This window comes from Paralichthys olivaceus, chromosome 2 (assembly GCF_024713975.1).
Source record: "Paralichthys olivaceus isolate ysfri-2021 chromosome 2, ASM2471397v2, whole genome shotgun sequence".
NCBI lineage: Eukaryota > Metazoa > Chordata > Actinopteri > Pleuronectiformes > Paralichthyidae > Paralichthys > Paralichthys olivaceus.
In genome coordinates, this window is record NC_091094.1 from 29,508,196 (window position 1) to 29,527,057 (window position 18,862).

At 39.1% G+C, this 18,862-nt stretch overlaps 1 long non-coding RNA gene across 1 annotated transcript; it reads left to right on the top strand.

Moving 5' to 3' along the window:
• Positions 1-1,240: 1,240 nt before the first annotated feature.
• On the top strand, positions 1,241-6,886 carry LOC109641146 (uncharacterized). Its single transcript, XR_002203559.2, has 3 exons — positions 1,241-1,373; positions 1,445-5,260; positions 6,017-6,886. It is a non-coding gene; the product is annotated as an uncharacterized lncRNA (long non-coding RNA).
• The last annotated feature ends 11,976 nt before the right edge of the window (positions 6,887-18,862 follow it).

The following is an 18,862-nucleotide window of genomic DNA, read 5'->3' on the forward strand; positions in this document are numbered from 1 at the left end:
GTGGCATAAAAAAGATTATGCACATCTTAAGTCCAAGCAGGTAAGATGAATCATTATATATCCCACTGTGGCCGGTCTATGATATTTCATTCAAAGAGCATTGTTATTGTTGTTGTACGTCACTTTCATTCTCCGTGGAACGGCATGGTGTTGTTGTCTACAGGTCCACTAGGCATCACTACGTTGCTTTGCAACGCTTTGCAACACTTTGTAGATTAGTTGTTTGTTTGGCGCATGGCAGTGACGTCATGCCAAAGTGCAACCCGAATTTGATAGAGAAAGATTATGGTGGTTTACAGACAGACACACACACACACATTTTGCTTAAATAAAGCAATGTTTTTCTTCTAAGAATGATACTTGTCTGTTTTGTTGGTTATTTCATGGCCCTTAGTACCAAAAAAAATCTTTAAAAAAAGAAAATACTGTTACCGTGAAATACCGTGGTATACTGTACTAACACTGTCACCGTACTGTACTGTAAAATCCCATACCGTTACATCCCTATGTCAGAACAAGGTCAAGAGTGTGATTTAAATAGTGAGTGGGTTTATTTTCATGTTGAGTGAAACCAATCGAGTCTATTATTGAGTGGAATGCTGAACTAAGGCTGTCGCTTGCAACATCTACATGAATGTTGAAATCACCTACTATAATGATTTTATCTTACCTAAGAACTAGCTCTGATAGAAGTTCAGAGAATTCCGCTAAAAATTCAGAGTAAGGGGCAGGCGGATGATATATGATAACTAGATTAATTGGTTTATGTGATTTCAGGCTTGGATGGATGAGGCTGATTATAAGAGTTTCAAATGAGTTATAACTATCTTTCGGGTGAGGGTTGATAGATAAGTCAGATTTAGAGATTGCTGCAACCCCTATGTAACGGAGTTAAGGTGTAGTGTGATTCCACTTGCCATACAAACTCATCTCACAAGACTGACACTTAAATATCCTGGGGTACTTAAATGCAGCACCCCTGTAGATTAGGGTCGTGCACCCCTGGAGATAGCAGCAGTCGGACCTTGCTGTCTCCCTGGTAGGTGCAGGAGTATGAGCTCCGCTAATGTTTGATATTAATTACTGTAACTTAATACTAAAACATGGTTTAAGTTGCATTGCATAAACATATAGCTCCTAAACAGTTGAGCACATCCTTGTTTTGTTTTCTTTGGTTATAAAATGGCTAGTGTGGCACGTGTTAGCTAACCTGCACTTTCTTTCCATTTTACATTTTTCAGATGGGTATATTGTGTGTGTGTGTGAGGAAACTCGGACTAACTGTGTGTCGATCCTTCTGCCGGGTACATTACACTGTTAGATCTGTTAGGTTCATTTTAATATTAGAGCATTCGGACCTTGCTGTCTCCCTGGTGGGTATATTGTGTGTGTGTGTGTGTGTGTGAGGAAACCCGGACTAACTGTGTGTTGATCCTTCTGCCAGATGTTAAGAATAAAAGGCATGTTTGCCAAAAGTGACGGTCTTCTTCAGTGAAATACACAACGCAACGGAGGAGTACAAAGCTGCTACACCTACACCCCTGCCTGTGCTTCAAGGAATGTGAGTATTAGTATGAGTAGGGGGCGTCGCTTCATTTAAACCTACATATTCACCACTTTGCAGCCAGGTTTTGGTTAGACATAGTAGATCAATTTGATGATCAGTAATTAGGACATTATTAAGTAAGGATTTTGGATTGAGTGACCTGATATTTAATAAACCACATTTTTTTCTTCTGTTTTTTGTTACTCATATATTTGTTGTGTTAACTTGTATTGGGTTTGAATGTATTACTCCTCTCCTGTTTACTTTTGATTTAATGAATTTAGGTGGTCGGGGGGTAGACACAGTTTCTATAAGATATTGTAAAGGTAAAATGTGAGGATGACTGCTCAAATAGAAATGCAGAAAAGCGTGTAAGACTCTGCCTCCTGGTCTCAACTCTGGATTGTCATGGTATGGACTGTCTAACAAACATTGTCATATTTCTAGATATGAGAGCAGCTCCATCGTAAGTGTGATGAATACAATCTCTCCTCAGAAGTTCGACAATTATCTACGAAGCTCACATTGTTATTTGGACACCACCTCGCCAGCGGTGAAAAGGTGACATGCAGCTATACGTGTCATCACTGGTAACATTAGATGGGCCCAGAGAAAATTTCGGTGTCTGACATTGTCCTAGCTACACATCGAATCAATATTGATTTTTGAGACTCAGACTGATAGTCAGAGGTCATCACTGCCAACGTGAAAAATAATCTTACTGTACTTTGGAGAAGCTAAAGCTGCTTGGCTCACACCGGGTACTGGCTAACTACATCAGCTAAAGATTTACTTTCCATGGTGCAGAGCCGCGATTTAAAATAGCTAATCCTCACCTCCATCCTTGCGAATAAGCTACATTTAATACACATACCGTTATTGCTAAAGGAGGCAGAGGAGCAAGTAAATATCAAGCACAATGAGCAGGAGAGAGCTGGGAAGTGACAGAGAGAAGCCATCGTTACCTGCTAAAGCTAAGTTGCTAAACTAACACCAGACAAGAGTAGTGTGTAGATCACTGTGAATTAGCGTGAGAATGTGATTCCATATCAGCTTCAGTGAGTCAGATAGTAGCAGAATTGGAAGAGACCTAGAAGAGAAGAAATCGATACACAAACACCAGCCATCACTGGAAGTGACCCAATATGCTCACCGCAATACGTCAGCATGTCAGTACCTCATCATAGGTTTTAATTTCGGTGCCGATTGGACAATCAACAGTAGAGTAAAATACTTAATCTCAACGCTGTTCAGTAGGTGGCGCCTGTAATAGTTTTAATACTTGGAACTGTCCAGGCCAGGACTGTGGTCAGTGGTTCAAATTGTGGTATTGATTGGACAATGCAGAGTGGAGTTAAAAACAACTAAATTTTCCCACTTATCAGTAGGGGGCGCCATGACCCTGTATTAGTTTTGACACTTGGAGCTGTCCAGGCTGGGACTGTGACAATTGGTTTAAATTTTGGTGCCAATTGAAAAATGCACAGTGGAGTTATGACAACTTCATTTTCACCCTCAGTAGGTTGCACTTTGAGCCTGACCTACTTTTGACACATGGAGCTGTTCAGGCCACGTCTCTGGTCATAGGTTTTAATTTCGGTTCCAATTGGCCAATGCACAGTGGTGTTAAAAAAACAACTACATTTACCTACTGATCAGCAGGTGGCGTTATGACCCTGAGTTAATATTGACATAAGGAGCTGTTCAGGCTGGGACTGTGACCATAGATCTTAATTTCGGTGCCAACTGGACAACCAACAGTAGAGTTAAATACCACTTAATGTTTGTGCTGTTCAGTAGGTGAAGCTATGACCGTGAGTTAATATTCACACATGAAGCTGTTCAGGCTTGGGCTGTGATCATTGGTTTAACTTTTGGTGCCGATTGGAAAATGCACAGTGGAGTTATAACAACTTTGTCTCCTTTGGAAAAAGGATCAACCTTCACCGCACCTCAATGTTTACATGGTTTGAAGAAATGTCACAATTCTGCCCATGTTCTTAGAGCGTGTCTGAGCTCATTCGAGCTGTATATTGTAAAGCAGTGAGCAGCAATGCATCAAAGAATAAAACTTGTCACTTCCTGACGCCAGCAGGTGGCGCTGTCACAATGAGTCAATATTAACATATGGATATGTTAAGAACGAGATTTGTCTGGTCTTGATGCACTTCTGTACTGATTTTCGTGTACATCGGTGAAAGCCAACTCAGGGGCTGCGTTCTAGTGCATTCTAGGTGGCACTGTTCACTCATTTTGTCACTTTCATTTCAAATTACTCCAGAATACTTACATTTATACCACTTTTGAATAGCCTGCAAAATTTCATGAGTTTTTGAGTATATTTAAGCCCTCAAAATAGCAAATCACTTGCCTGAAAAATAATATTAATAAACACTACAATTTCAATAGGGCCTTCGCACTATCAGTGTTCGGGCCCTAATAATAATGATTATAATAATAATAAACATTACAATTTCAATAGGGCCCGAGCGCTATCAATTTCTCTTACTTTTATGGGATGCAAGCTCTATTTTACACATTTATATTTTTCTTATATTTATTTTATTTGACTCTAAGGAAACACTGTATTCATAAAGTAAGGCAAAGAAGACACAGAGTGCATGTAGACAATATATAAGCTAGTTATGACTATAGCGTTCATAACTAGCTTATATATTGTTATGAAAACATCCTTCTGAGGTGACACAGATATTTCAACTCATGCATGTTCAGCGTGACTCACACTCTGTTTGTATGTACAATTTCAGTAGATGTTGCTGTCAAATTTCAGGGAAAATTGATGTCAGATTGAAAATCTTTTATTATAGCACTTATTATCATCATATAAAATTATGAAAACACTCTTGAGGGGTGACGCAGATATTTCAACTCACACATGTTCAGGATGACCCCCACAGTCTGTATGTCAAGTTTCAGAAACGTTACTGTAAAAATTTTGGAGAAAATGAACGGCAGATTTGGGGTTTTTTTTTCACTATGACTTGCTAATATATTTTTTTAAAAACTATTGCAAGGTAACAGATATTTCAACCCACACCTGTTCAGGGTGATCACCACTATCTGTTTATAAGTTTTGAAGAATTCACTGTAGAATTTCTGAGAAAATTAATGGAAAATGTTGATACGTTTTCATTACAGGACTCATAACTTGCCAATATATTTATTAAAAAATATTCACAAGAGCAGATATTTTTACTCAACCCTTTTCATTGGTACCCCCACTGTCTGTATTTCAAGCTTTAGCAGATTTTACTGTAGAATTTCTGAGAAGTGGGACTGGAGGGTTGGTGCAGGGAAAACAACCTCTGTATCAACGTAAAAAAAGACGAAGGAGATTATTGTGGACTTCAGGACGGGCAGACATCCCTCCCTGCCTCCCCTGCACATTGGAGGAACAGCAGTGGACATGGTCTCCAGCTTCAGGTACCTGGGCGTGTATAATAGGATAGAAAAGCTATACATTGAGTTTTAATTGTAAACAGACACCCCCCTAATTTTTTGAAAAGCAACTGAGCTATCCTAGCAGTTTTAATAGTAAAGTCTTACTCCACGTCAGTAGGTGGTGCTGTTTGTACTATACTGTGGATTCACACGGGATACGTGATGAAAAGCTTGGCGCATGCGCAGCTCACAAATTAGTTCAGCCTGAGCAAGATGCTAAGATCTGGTCACCTCCCTTCTTCAAATCTACAGGTAATGTAGAACTCAGTTTTACAATTTCATCTTTGTTCCGAATTAACTAAACATTACGTCGGGTGTTTTGTGAGTGTCGATGATTTTGAGAAGTGTGGTAAAAGTATGAAAAAGTATAGTTTAGTGACTCGCCGTCCTGACGCACTTCGTCATGGCGGGTGCACGCCCAGTTCACGAACTGTGGTTTCAGCCACCGGTGTAATGAGTCCGTGTGAATGATATTATGGGTCTGTGACCTAACCAAACCTGTTTTTAAATTGGTTAAAAGTATTAAAAGCCAGCGTTTGGCGAATGTTCACGTGTTCATTCATATGCAAATTAGCTTTACCATCCCAGTCACAGCCTGGTCACCCGACGATTAGTAAATTCTGCTGATGTGTTTCAGTGTGTTTACAAGAGTGTCAAATGTTTATGTGTAATTTGAGGAAGTGTTAAGAGTAAGGGGATTAGTTTGTGTGATGTGCTATGTGTGTATCAAATTAATATAATAAGTGTAGGAATGTATGTTAAGTGACTGTGTGTTTCAGTTTTATTAGTTAGTTTTTCTGTATATGACGTGTCATTGTTGCAATATTTTTAATATAATTTGAACAGCAAGAATTTTAACATGAGTGAAACTCAATTGAAAAATGAAGTGACTGATGTGTATTGGTCCTAATGATGATAAATGAGTTCAGCCTGAGCAAGATGCTAACATCTGGGCTTCTCCCTTCTTCAAATCTACAGGAAGTAAATGTGTATTTATCTGTTACACAGTGCTCCCTTGCCTGGGTAACCCTTGCTGCTGGTCCAGATTTCTCCTAGGTCTGGCGCCGGTAACACGTGCACCTAATGGATGACCTCACCTGGAGCAACAACACTTCCAGCCTAGTCAGGAAGGCACACCAGCACCTCTACTTCCTCAAAAGGCCGAGGCGCGCTGGACTGGGGAGGTCATTCCTCAACACCTTCGACAGATATGTGGTGGAAAGCATCCTGTGCTCCTGCATCACCGTGTGGCACGGCAGCTGCTCTGCACAGAGTACTGTGGGCAGCATCCTTCCCACCACCACAGTCATCTACACTTCTAGATGCAGGAAAAGGGCCTCCTGCATCATGAAAGTCCCCACCCACCCCGCACACACACTGTTTGCCCCCGCACTATCTCAAGACTCTACCTCAAAACTCACGTCACTTTAAATTGCATGCTTCCCATGTCTTTTAAATCATCATGCCTCACTCATGTCACCCAACCCTTAATTATAGTTTTGTAGTTTAGATTAGTCTTGTTGGTTTATTGTAAAGTTTTTTTAGTCACATCCAAGCACTTTATCCGTGATTTTAACTTGTATATATGTTCGGACTTACCAGGATGTGACATTGCAATTTCGTTTCCACTGTATGTTGTACATGTGATGGTTATGACAATAACCCTTGAATCCTTGAAGTCTGTTACTATTTTAGGAAAATGAAAGGGAAAATAAGCAAAATTTTCATGATAGTGTTCATAACTTGCTCCTATGAAATATTATTTAAAAATAATCCTTAAGAGGTGATGGACAACTTTCACACCCCCTTTGTTCAGGATTACCCCCACTATTTCAAGTTATTTCACTGCAGAAAATTAAAGGGATACCCTAATTTTCATACAATGTCCCACCGCTGCATAAATATAACCACCGTTTTTTCGGGATCAGGATCAGCTACGCTGTCGACGCGGACCCCTACGCCGTAGCCTGACGCGCGCCTCCAAAAAATCCTAACTACGCGTCGCGTTGACGTGGACTGCAAGCGCTGTGATTGGTCCGCTCAGAATGTAAGTTCCGGCTGTTGCTTTTCCAGTCTTTCTTCCTCGTCGTAAAAACCACCTCCGCAAACGTCTTCTCTGTCGCCCGCGCTCCAACATTTGCAATATAAGCATGTGTTCTTCAATATTGATGAGCTCCAACAACAAATACAGCTGCTCCACCTCGGTCGCCATTGTTTACTGTTGTTTACTTTACGGAAGAAAAAGCAAGGATTCGGCTATAACCACACAAACACACAGATACACCCCCTAGCGGCATGGCGGTGAATTGCAGAGCAACGCATTCCCTCGACGCAGAACTTCGAATGCTCAACGACTGCATCACCAACGGCGTCGACGTGACACAGAAGCATAAACTAGGCTTAAAGGTCTGGTCGTCTTTTACCGAGTCAGAGTTTCCTGTTGTTAAAGTGAGCTCAGGTCACTGGGAGAGTGGAGGGAGAACTACCTGCATTCACTTAAACAATAAACATACACTAATCAGAAGTTATTAGGATGTGAACAGTATTGATGGTTACTTTGTGTTTGTTGATTAGCTTCAGAGTTTGAGGCATGTATTATGCAATGTGAAGGTAGTTCATCTGCTACACACAGCAGAAGCATAGCATTAGGTAACCCTAGCCCATCAGTGACCTAAACAATCTGGATTCATGATCCAAAACAATAGATTAATAACTAAATGCATGTGGTTATCAGGGGCCTGGCATGTTTACACTGATACAATAAAGGCAGCACACAAATCTAAACTGAATGTACTGTATGTCAAATCAATGTGGAGAGCACTTATCACTGTTATAGACTGACTGTTGTGTGATTTTTTTTAATTGAAAACCTTATTTTGTACAGTAAATTTGTCATAACAGTAACAGTAAAATATCTTTTAAATGCACAAATCATGAGGCTGGTGAATAAGCACACTTTTAGAAGTCAAACAGTAATACAAAAATGTATGATGTATAGAAATACAATTATTTCACATATTGAGATGCATCAATAATGATTTGATAATCAAATTCTGAGGTGCCTAGAGATTGACAGCCCTGGCGACATATACTTGAAACACCCATGTCCTTCAGAAGATGTACAAGTGTACGGAGACAACTGGACATGTTTCTTCAAGATGTTTCACCTCTCATCTAAGAAGCTTCTTCAGAACTCAAGAAATGAATACAGTATGTAGTAGTCATGGTGTGTGCAGATGGGACACAAATTTGCCTCAATAAGCCAGGAAAAAGTACAAAAAAAGATGATTGACATTTGTTGGCTATATGATAATGACATTGATTACAGGTTGTAAGCTTTATAATTTTTTACATTTGTAGAACAATAACAAAATATTATTGTACGGTACAATCCTATTTTGTCTGTTGGTTATGCTCTCAGTGTGAACAATCACTGTGTTTATCTTTAGCCATTAATGTTTTAAGTGTTTTCCTCAGATTGTGTTTTTGTTTTTTAACAAACTTTATCACTCATTTCCAGATATTACTGAAAAACTTGGGTGAGAGTGTGCGGTTTTCAGGTATGTCCGTGACAAGGTGAATGTGCCTTAGAGGAGGATATCAGTGGACATTATGTCTAAAAACATGTAACATGCAAATGATGCCGTTTCAAGACAAATATGAATGTCGGTGCTTGCAGTCACTTGGATGACAAACACAAGCAGTATGGAGGCATGTTTTTGATTCAAAATAATAAAAATAACCAAACTTTATTGATTGTATTTATTTATGGGGGAGGGGGCTGCCCCCACTGCTGCTTAAAATGTCTCAAATAATCACTGTTACAGTTGTATGAAGTAGATAACTGCGATATACGTTGTTACGTATGAAAAACCTACCACAGTTTTTGGGGGTTAGGGATAGCCCATAGTTCAGATCATATGCTTCCTTCAATTTTTTTGAGGTTAGAACAAGATGTTGAATATCCCTTGTACGTTGGAAGGTTGTCTACAAAATTTAGGTTGATGATAGTAGGTGTTAGTGGCCACCAGTGAATGTTAGGGACATAACTTCAGTTGTGCATCTTAGGTTCATCAGGTGTTTTGACCTTTTAATCATAAAACACCATCTTCCAATGATACAGGCCGAGCTTGAGGATATGCTGAGGCTAAAGTTAAATCTGACTGGCCATGTGGCCTACTCAGTAGATCAGACATCATTACCTATTTAAACTAAACACTAATGGAAATGTTGTCAGTTGTTGATGTGATTGAGACACCAGGAGGATAATAAATACCTTTACACACCCAATGGGAGGGGGCTGTGAGTTAAGTACACGGATTCTCCTCTGTTCTTGGCTCATTTGTACATGTTATTCAGATGATGTGTACTGTGAGTCCATCTGCAGATGCTGAATTAAACTTGCGGAAAGAAGTGTTTGATTTTGTGCTTGAGTCACAGAAATTGCACCACAATTTTGGCTTTGACAGCAGGATCACTCATTTGAGAGGACACTCTGAATCTCAGGGCTGAAAGGTTAAACCGGCGCACAAAGTCTGGGACTCTGAATTCAGCTTCCCCAGCAAAAGAGAAGTGAGAGGCTGATGTCTGAGAACCAGGGGTGCGCTCACTGCTCACTGATCCCTGATCACTGATCCACCGGACTAAGTAGCACAAAGGCTTTCTGGGAAGAGAAATTCAGAAGGGAAACTAATCTCTCCACTGGGGACAAGGTTTGGAACCACTGTGGAATCAAAGAAGCTTCAGTTCTTTATTCTTAGAAAAGGTCAGATAGTTAGAGAATTAGAGCCCACTGGACAATGCACAATAGTGTTGAAAACAAAGTCCTGTTTCACAGTGAATCACTGGTTGGCGCTATGACCATGTGTTACTTTTGACACATGTTGCTGTTGAGGCCGGGACTTTGATCATTGGTTTAAATTTTGGGGCCAATTGGACAATGCGCAGTGCAAGGTTATTATAGTTTTGAAATGTTCATTAGTTTTTATTTTTATTTAGTTTTTCAGTTAGTTTTTTTTATTTCAGTTTAGTTTTAGTTAGTTCAATAAGTGATTTTGTAGTTTAAGTTTAGTTTTTATTTTGAGGAATCGACTAGTTTCAGTTTAGTTTTTATTTAGTTTGAGTTTTTCCAGGTATTTAGAGAAAGCCTTGACTTGTAGAAGCTGAAAAAGGATGAAACAATTTGTGACACCAAATATGGTTCCTTTAATTTCATTCTTTAACCATCACCTGCAGGACAGGCAGTAATCGAGGGAGAAAACGAAGCTGAATTTAGTTTAGTTTAATTTAATTTAGTTTTAGTTAGTTTTGCATTGTTCATTGTAGTTTTTATTTCGTTTTTCTTTTTTTTTTGTAATTGCCGTTTTTATTTTTATTTCAGTTAACTAAATTATTTTTTTATTGCTAGTTTTAGTTTTAGTCTTAGAAAATGTTGTGCTGATTGGACAATTCACAGTGGTCTTAAAAGCAACTACAAGTTCCTACTGTTCAGTAGGTGAAGCTATGACCGTGAGTTAATATTCACACATGAAGCTGTTCAGGCTTGGGCTTGGGCGCAATGACATTGAGTTAGTTTTGACATATTTCAATTCAATTCAATTTTATTTGTATAACACCAAATCATAATTTACGTTATCTCAAGGCACTTTACATAGAAGGTCAGGACCTTAACATCATTAAATATAGAGAAACCCAACAGTTCCCACAATGAGCAAGCACTTTGGCGACTGTGGAGAGGAAAAACTCCCTCATTAACAGGGAGAAACATCCGGCAGAACCAGGCTCAATGTAGGCGGTCATCTGCCTCGACCGGTTGGGGTGAGCAAAGAAAACGGGGGAAGGAGAGGAGAGATGGGTGGAAAAGAGGGGAGAAGAGAGAGAGGGATAGTGGGGAGGGGGATGTAGGGGAGAGGGGGGAACACTTGAGCGCCATCAGGTATCAGATCTGACTAGTTAAAATGTAAACAACAGTGTAAAGACTATTCATTATTATTGATAACATGCACAATTCATATCATAAATAATTACTGAGATATTGTAATTACTAATAGTAATAATGGTAAAGTTGTTGTCCTGAGGTTCTGGGGTCAGAGATATCTGAAATGAGAGAGAAAAAGAGAGAGAGAGACTATGGGAGGACAAAGTGAAATAGTCACTGACATAAATTAATGAATGTGGGGGGGCAGAGAGACAGAGAGTGGACAGGTGCTCAGTGCATGATGGGAGTTTTCCCAGCAGTCTAGAACTATAGCAGCATAACTAAGTGATGGTTCAGGACTCACCTGATCCAGAACTAACTATAGGCTTTATCAAAAAGGAACATTCTAAGTTTAACTTTAAATGTAGAGATGGTGTCTGCCTCCCGAACCCAGAGTGGGAATTGGTTCCACAGGAGAGGAGCCTGGTAGCTGAATGCTCTACCTCCTGTTCTAATCTTACAGACTCTTGGAACCACAAGAGAGCCTGTGTTTTGTGAATGAAGTGATCTATTTGAATAAAATGGTGTTATCAGGTCTTTGATATATGAAGGGGCTTGATTGTTGAAGGCTTTAAATGTGAGGAGCAGGAATTTGAAATTTACAGGGAGCAAATGTAGAGAAACTAAGACAGGAGTAATATGATCTCTCCTTCTAGTTCCTGTCAGCACCTGTGCTGCTGCATTTTGGACCAACTGGAGACTTTTTACCGATTTCCTGGGGCATCCTGATAATAAGGAATTACAGTAATCTAGTCTAGAGGTAACGAATGCATGGACTAGTTTTTCAGCATCTATCTGAAACAGGATGTTTCGAATTTTGTTAATATTGCGCAGGTGGAAGAAAGCTGTCCTAGAGATTTGTTTTATGTGTGTCAAATGACATGTCCTGGTCAAACATAACTCCAAGGTTCCTCACAGTGGAGCTGGAGGCCAAGCTGACACCATCCAAGGTAACTATCTGTTCAGACAGTGATTCTCTAAGATGTTTAGGGCCAATTACAACGACCTCAGTTTTGTCTAAATTCAGAAGTAAGAAGTTTTGGGTCATCCAGGCCTTGATGTTCTTGAGATATTCCTGAAGTTGAACTAAGTGATTCGATTCATCATGCTTCATAGAAATGTACAGCTGGGTGTCATCTGCGCAACAATGGTAGTGTATGTGGTGCTTTCTCATGATGTTGCCTAAGGGGAGCATATATAGGGTGAAGAGTATCGTTCCAAGGACAGAACCTTGTGGAACTCCATGACTAACTTGCATGTGCATGGAGGGGTCATTGTTGACGTTAACAAATTGAAATCTATCTGATAAATATGATTTAAACCAGTGCATTTCCTCTGATCCCTATGTAACCTAGGTGAATATGATAACAAACTAATAGAAGCCTAGGTCAATACTAAATGTAAGTAAATAAAATAACAATTGTGTTTAAGGTAACAAGAAGCCTTAAAAATAGTGAGACTGTTCCATTTATTATTTTGTGTGTACTGCTCCTTTAACAAGTGCCACGGTAACAGCCAATCAGGTAACTCTAGCGCTGCTTGTTGGAGGGAGGGAGGATAATCAGAGCAAAGGAGCATAACGTTAGAGACGGTGGACGAAAGAGTTGAAAACGAGAGGGAAAGAGGAAGTGAATAAGAGTAAAAGAAGCGTGTTTTGAAGTTTTATTTCTTGTTTTCTTACATTTTTGGGAAGATATTGTGTTCACCTGCTGTCCGCGCTGGATTTTGTTTTATTTAAGTTTTGACAGAGGATTTGGTGAGTCAAAAAGCTATTTTGTTTCAGTGTGTGTATTAGCAGGTTATTCCTTTGTTGTATAAGCTCAATGTGAAGACGATATTACTAGCAGCTAAGCTAAGGCAATCTGAATGAGTGTAGTCAAAAGCTAAAAAGGAGCGTGTACACGGTCAAGTTGCCTAGCAGCGGAGTGAGAGCGAGAGCCGAGCCGCCATTTCAGGTCACGGTTTGGATTTAAACTGATAGTTAACCTGTATTTCAGTGTTAGGACTTTATTTTCATGTACTCTCCTGATATATGTGAAGCTAAAATGCCTGCTTGTGCATTGCCTTGTTCTATGGCAGGCCAGGTTTTTGTAGTGGGATCGCTGAGGTGTGAAAACACCTGGAGCCACCCATAGGATCACCTACTCTGCGAAACTCACCTGCACACTGTGGGCAAAAGACACTGATTCTGACACTTGTGGATCGGGGAAGGACAAAACTAACAGGTTTTGCAGAGACACACAGTGAATTTCATTTGGACTGAGAAAGGACTTAACTAAAGGACTGGTGATACACCAAACTTTGGAAATTTAAGTAATTTCTTATGCATTGTTGTGTGAGATCTGACAATTGAGTTGTATTTGATATTTTATTGAACTGTGTTTTCTTTTATGTATTAACTTTTCCCTTATTGTGTGCCAGATTGGTATTACATGAATGGGTTGTGTAAAGTGAGTAAAGTTGAGTAGAGCTGATTAAGCAAACTAAAGAGAAAGTTCTAAAAAAAAAAACTAAAATTCATAAATAGGCCTAACTGAGATAAAATGAGAACTTAAACTGAGTTAACTCAAAGGAGATACCAGGGACTAAACAACCGATATAAGAACCGTAGGTACAAAATTATACCTCAACTCAAATAGGTTGTATTGAATCCAAAAGGAGATAAATAGGGGTCAATAACTGTAGGTGCCGTATGATTGATGAATAACTCATGATAAATTTCAGTTCATTATGGAGAATTTATTTGGATTTCATGGCGGATTAATAATTTGATTGCATTTAAAAATAAGTTAATTGAAGTCATGATTATGTTTATTTTGTTATTATTTCCACATAAACACTCGTAATTCATTGTTTAATGTCATTATTAGTTTCAGTGAAGCAGATAAAATAAGCGCCTGTTCCTTTAAGAAAGTAGCTGTTCAATACACAGTATTTAGGAACTAGGTGTGTGGATCACAGGAGAGTCACAGGAGCACACGGTTTTTCTGAACGTGTTGATATTTGTGTTGAAAATCGTGGAAGTTTTGGAGTGTGCCTGGACAGGTATCATTAGTTACATTGCTCGTGGAGATTTTATGCTTTTTATTTTTTGTACTTTGGCAAATAAACCTGTAAAATCAACCATCGTGGAGGACACGAATTATGTATTAAAAAAAAGCATTTATAATATTACCAGGTTTTCCCAGTTAAATCAGCATCAGCAATGAAATGTCAAAAGTTATCCCCATTAACCATTTAATAAGCACATTGTATAGTAAATTAGCTTGCCCTCCTGGTTCAACATGGACTCCAGGATACTCTGCAACTTCTACAGGTGCACCATCGAGAGTATCCTGACCGGCTGCATCACGGCCTGGTATGGAAGTTGCACAGCCCTCAACCATAAGGCTCTACAGAGGGTGGTGAAAACTGCTCAGCACATCACCAGGACGGAGCTACCATCCATGGAGGACCTCTACACCCAGCGTTGTAGGAAGAAGGCTCACAGGATATTAAAAGACCCCATCACCCCAGCAACAAACTGTTCTGTCTGCTGCCGTCTGGCAGACGGTACCGCAGCATCCGGTCCAGGACCACCAGACTCAGGGACAGTTTTATCCCACAGAATATAAGACTGTTGAACTCCTGAGCTCTGTGAAGGTCACTACATCTGTTTATAGCAACATATTTATTTATTTATTATATTATTCATACACACAAAGAACTATATTTATTTATTATGGGTGCCTTGCCAGCTGGGGGCGGGGCTTCGCCCCATGCAATGCATTGGCACCTATATTATTATTGCCCGGGCTTATTATTCTTCCGCTTCCGTAAATTTTCGTCCCGCTACTCCTCCCACAAAGTTTGACGCACATTCACACAAAGTACATCAAACCGGGCGCATTTTTCTCGATCGGTGTGCTAAGACATTCGTCAAACGGTTCGTTCGTAAATCGCAAAAATACCGAAAACCAAATGCATGGGAGTCAAGGTCTCTCGCCCATTTAGAGCGAGCAGTCAAGGTCTCTCGCCCAATTAGAGCGAGTGGGGAAAAAATGGCTGAAAACGGGCGTTTTTCAGCCACTTTTTTGGTGTTTAAACACTTCTCCTAGCCACAAACGGAGTCCGACAGACATGATTTTTACATCTGGTGAAACTAGAGTTTGTTTCCTACGTACACATGTCACTCTGACATCTCTCGGTGCGGTAGTTTAGGCTGAGTCAATTTACCGAGAAAAGTTTTCCGGTCTCATTTCTCCATTGACTCACATGTTAATTTTTGGAAAAAAGTCAGAAAAGGAGAAAAACTGAAAAAAATTTCTAACTCGCTCCCACGGCCTCATTTCTGAACTCTCCCCAATAAAAATAGATCTGTATCTTGGGATTCTCACAATGTTTTCATTTCTTAGATAGGACCTATAGTTTTTGAGTTACAAGCATTTGTTTGAAGACTGGCGCTAGAGCAGCGCACTCTGCCTTTTTCATTGACTTCAATGGAGATCTCCAAAAATGATTCCTGATGAGAAAACTAAATTTCTAAATTGCTCTTACGGTCTCATTTCTTAACTCTTATTAACAAAAAATACATATACATATACATATAACATATGTGGACGTCGGCTTATTTCTCAGATAGGACTTTTAGATGTTGAGTTAGAAGCTTTTGTTTGAGGGGTGGTCTGAAGCCTGTTCGGCTCTCGAAAGTGAGGAGACAACAGGTGTTCCTCATCTAATCAGTGAGTATCCATGGCAACCCCATAGACTGACAGAGGGAAAGTCTCCTCTTTAAATTTACTAAAATCAAAATTTTAACCACGCTCTGCTTTGGCCTAGTGGTTAAGGCACTTGCATCATGTGACGTAAGTCTGGGTTCAAGACTGGGTGAGGGTGGTGGTTTTTGCTAAATTTTGGAAAATAAAAGTAAAAATAAGTGGATTTTCAAAATAAAACTCCAAAATAGTTACAGGATGTTCCTAGGAAGAGTAAAAAAAGCTAGATTTTCAAAATAAAATCCCCAGATAGTTAAGGAATGTTCCTAAGAAGCCTAAAAAGGGCTGGACTTTCAAAATAAAATGCCCAAATAGTTACATAATGTTCCCAGGGAGCCGGAAAAAGAGTGGATTTTCAAAAAAAAAACCCAAATAGTTACAGAATGTTCCCAGGACGCCTGAAAGATGCTTGATTTTCAAAATAAAACCCCCACATAGTTAAAAAATATTCCCAGGAAGCCTAAAAGATGCTGGATTTTCAAAATAAATGCCCCAGATAGTAACGGGATGTTCCCAGGAAGCCTGAGAGAAGCTGGATTTTCAAAATAAAAGTCCTTGATGATGACAAGACCTTACCAGGAAGCCCGAAGGAGTCTGGACATTCAAAATAAAAACCCCAGATAGTTATAGGATGGTCCCAGGAAGCCTGAAGGAGGCTGAATTTTTAAAATGAAATCCCATGGATGGTGATTAGACCTTATAACATGGTTTCTCTCTGTCTCTGAAATTGGTAAAGTCTCTCTGTCACCACTCTGGATCATGTGATCAAAATGCAGCTTTTATACATGTCTTTCTCTCTCACTGTCTCACTCTCTCTCCCAGGGTCTCTCTCCTTCCTCTCAAACTGTTACAGTCTCTCTCTCTCTCTCTCTCTGAAATTGGTCGACTCTCAGGGTCTCTGTCCTTCCTCTTAAAGGAAATGTCTCTCTGTGTGCGAGCGTCGGCGACGAGCACAAGGCACCCATTCAAAATGTCTTGGCAGGAGAGATTTTCTAGTTTAGTTTACAATAATTCTCATTCTGTCATGTCTTTCTATTCATCATATTTCTAACCCTACATAAAACTATAATGAGTGCAATAATTAATATCTGTTCATACCTCCCCATAACTGCTGCTAAATCCTGACTGCACATGTATATATTTCATTTCACTTTGGCACCTTATAATATTTTTTTATAATGTTTATTGGCACCTTACAATGTTTTATTTTCTTTTTTGCACTAGTTAATGACATCTGTACTTTATTGTTTTATTTGCAGTAGTGTATTGGTACTTGTATTTTTAGTTACTCTTATTTTCTGACACTATTGCATGCGAGTTGCTTGAGGTGCCTGGGATTTAAGATTTTCATTGCCAACATGTACGCTGTATCTGTTGTGTAGATGACAATAAAACCTTTGAACCTTGAACCTTTGAACCTGTGGTAAATATGTTTTTTTTTGTAATTAAAAATTTCCAATACAGACTACAATAATTACCTATTCATTAATGAAAATGTTGTCCCACTTATGATAGATACCTAGACATGGTAGGTGATAATCCAGGTGCAAGTGAGAGATTGTGCCAAATTAATTCTCAATTAAACCAGATTAGGTGTATTTTAATCAGTATTAACAGTAAAATACTAAGTGTCAATGCAAACATAATGTCAGTGCCTGGTCCTTACTTGAGAATACTTTTTTAAATATTGGTGTTCCATGTAATTTAAGATAGTGTATTGGATGCCACCTAGTGTCCAGAAATGCAAATCTTGTGTTTTTATGTGACGTATGACTGCTGGTCCTCTCCTTTTGGACCTTTTTATTTGATGGGTGTGTGCACATGCACAAGCAAAATAACTGAACAATGCATGCACTGCTTGGTTATTGTGGGTTTCTCTATATTAATACGATTTTAAGGTCACCTTCTATGTAAAGTGCCTTGAGATAATGTGTATTATGATTTGGCGCTATACAAATAAAATTTTATTGAATGCAAACCCATTCTAACCCAACATTCTTTTCCTTGCTATTTCTCGTGCTTATTCTTTACTTCTGTGTTTTATGTCCCCTTTTCTTTTTCTTAGTTGTAGAGGTAATGCATTGGCTAATAGCATAGGTTTATACATAACAGATCAGTATCACAACTTTAGTCTCTAGTTGTTCAGTTGTTTGTTAACAATATTTTACAAACCATTTCTGTAATATCTACACCATCTCTCCTCACTAGTTACTACACTCAAATAGTCTGTGGAAAGCCCCTGCATTTAGCAACAGCCCAGGTGTAAAAGAGTAGGGTGGAAAAAAGGCATGAATCACAAGTGATGACATTTTCCTGTTAGTCCCCAGGGCATGAAAGCTAGTGGCTCTTCAGGAAGCAAAAACTTGCATGGCTGCATTCCACACTAAGCTTTTCCTCCACCACATTGTGGAAACAGGGTGTGTGTGATGTTGTGAAATTTGGGAGAAAAGGTAATTACTGTCTTAAACACATTCCAAATGCCATTTTTTATTGGCTTATAGGAAAAATGTGCCAACATCACAATCTGGCCATAGCTACTATTTTATCTTCACCCTTTGGACAGCAGCTGTACAGGAGCTACCTTTTTAACACTAATGCAGAAAGAGTTGCTTTGTTGCAGTATTAAATACTGTATATCACCATTCTAAGGTCTTGGACCTTGTGATGAAAAGTACCTTTTACCTGATAAAATATTAAAATAATATAAACAAAGTGTTTTCTTTTCAGCTCCTTTCCTGGCTGGTAGTGGCATAGCTAATCTTTGAAAAGCAGATAATCATTTTACTGGAAGATTTGATACGTTTTGTAGTATTTTGACAATACAAAAAGAGCCTCTGTGTTTTTTATAAGGATGTAGATGGGCTTTGCAAGCGACCACCACTGATATTCAAACACAAGCAGGCAGAAAGAATGTGTGGTAAATGTAAATGTCTTTACAATTTTTGCTCTTTCATCATAGTTTAGGCTCTACACAAAGACAAGGAACAGGGAATGCCATAGGAAGCGTTTTTTAAACAAATCTGTCCATTCTGTGTTTTGTCCTTGGCTTGTTAATTTGTATTTATTTAGCAATAATCAAACTTCTAAAAACAATGACATCATAAATAACTATGTAATATATAT